Source organism: Tupaia chinensis, unplaced genomic scaffold (genome assembly GCF_000334495.1).
Source record: "Tupaia chinensis unplaced genomic scaffold, TupChi_1.0 Scaffold149666_1, whole genome shotgun sequence".
NCBI classification, from domain to species: Eukaryota; Metazoa; Chordata; class Mammalia; order Scandentia; family Tupaiidae; genus Tupaia; species Tupaia belangeri.
Window position 1 is genome coordinate 102,241 of NW_006209511.1, and position 2,083 is coordinate 104,323.

At 40.1% G+C, this 2,083-nt stretch overlaps 1 pseudogene; it reads right to left on the reverse strand.

The window, feature by feature from the left end:
* Window positions 1-971: 971 nt before the first annotated feature.
* Window positions 972-1,418, reverse strand: LOC102482007 (ubiquitin-like protein FUBI pseudogene; annotated as a pseudogene).
* Between the last annotated feature and the right edge of the window lie 665 nt (window positions 1,419-2,083).

Consider the following 2,083-nt stretch of genomic DNA (forward strand, 5'->3'; position numbering starts at 1 on the left):
GAGAGGTAGGGGTTCAGATTCATCTTTCTACAGGTGGAAATCCAGTTTTTCCAGCACCATTTGCTGAAGAGGTTTTCCTTTTCCCACTGGATTGACTGGTACCCCTTGTCAAAAATCAGTTGACTGAATGATTGGGAATTTATTCCTGTGGACTCAATTCTGTTCCATTGGTCCACATGTCTGTTCCTGTGCCAGTACTATTATACTGTTTTGATTACCACAGCTTTGTAGTATATTTTGTGTCAGGGAGTGAGATACCACCCACTCCACTCTTCTTGTGTAGAATTGCTTTGGCAATACAGGGTCTTTTATTATCCCACAGGAATTTTATGACTGTCTTTTCTAGATCTGTGAAGAATGTGTCTGGTACTTTGATTGGCATTGCATTAAATAGGTAGATTAATTTGGGTAGAATTGCCATTTTGGTTATATTAATTCTTCCAATCCATGAACATGGGACATCCTTCCACTTTTTTGTGTCATTTTCAATTTCTTTTCTTACCTTCTCATAGTTTTCCTTGTGGAGGTCTTTAACTTCTTTGGTTAGATTTATCCCTAAGTATCTTATACTTTTGGTGGCTATGGTAAATGGAATAAATTTTTTCAGTTCTATCTCCGTCTGCCTGTTGTTTGTATATAATAATGCTAAAAACTTCTATATATTAATTTTGTATTCTGCAACTTTACTGTATTCGTGCATTACTTCCAGAAATTTTTTCATGGAAATCATTGGTTTTTCTATGTACACAATCATTCATTTTGTCACCTGTGAATAGAGTTTCACGTCTTCTTTTCCTATTTGGATGCCTTTAATTTTTTCTACTTTTCTGATTGCATTGATGAGGACTTCCAGTACTATATTGAAAAGGAGTGGAGAAAGCGGGAATCCTTGTCTTGTACCCGTTTTTAGTGGGAAAGCTTTCAGCTTTTCTCCATTCAGAATGATGTTTGTGATTTTATTTTTAACTGGGCTAAGTGGCTTTATTAGAGAAGCCAAAGTTACAAAGAACTTAAGGGTTGGCATTGGGGCCCTTCTTCTTGCCAAATGTGGGCACAACATTGTCAAAGCACCGGTTGCACTGCATTCACCAATTTGCCCGACCTGTCTTCTTCTTTTTCTTCTCCTGTTGTGCCACCTTGGGTGTCTGACCTCTCCCTTTCCCAGCACAGGCCAAGGAACCATGGACTTTACCTCCAAGCATGTGGCCTGCTACTTCCAGAGTAGTCAGGGCCTCCACCCCACACTGGCCCAGTGTCACCTCATCCTCCAGGGGTGTGCCTGCCAGGAGTATGACCTGATCTTCAGGGGCGATGCCCTCCAGTAAGGATACATAAGCCTTGATCAGGGTGACTGTCTCCTGGACGGTCACCTCAAGGGTATGTAGCTCCTGGGCGCAAACAAAAAGCTACATGTTGGTGACTGAGGAAAACAAAAATGCCTGAATCGCACTCCCGGCTGCCGCTACCGTGAAGACAGAGTCAAGAAAGAGGAAAGAGCACGATGGGTTTTTCTTAGATAGCTTTTATCGTGTTGAGAAATGACCCTTGTATGCCGATTTTGCTGAGAGTCTTGATCATAAAGGGATGTCGTATCTTATCAAATGCTTTTTCTGCATCAACCGATATGACCATATGGCTTTTATCTTTTTTCCTGTTAATATGGTGTATTACATTTATGGTTTTGCATATGTTGAACCAACCTTGCATTCCTGGAATAAAGCCAACCTGATCATAATGTATAATCTTTTTTATATGTTGTCGGATATGGTTTGCTAGTATCCTGTTGAGAATCTTTGCGTCTATATTCATCAGAGATATTGGTCTATAGTTTTCCTTTCTTGTCCTGTCCTTATCTGTTTTGAGGATAAGGGTGTTAGAGGCTTCATAGAATGAATTAGGGAGAGATTCACCATTTTAGATCTTTAGAAATAACTTGAGCAGAATGGGGGTTAACTCTTCTTTGAAAGTTTTATAGAACTCAGAGCTGAAACCATCAGGGCCAGGGCTTTTCTTTGTTGGAAGGTTATTTATTACTGACTGAATCTCCTGGCTTGTTATGGGCCTATTTAGACTTTCTATATCC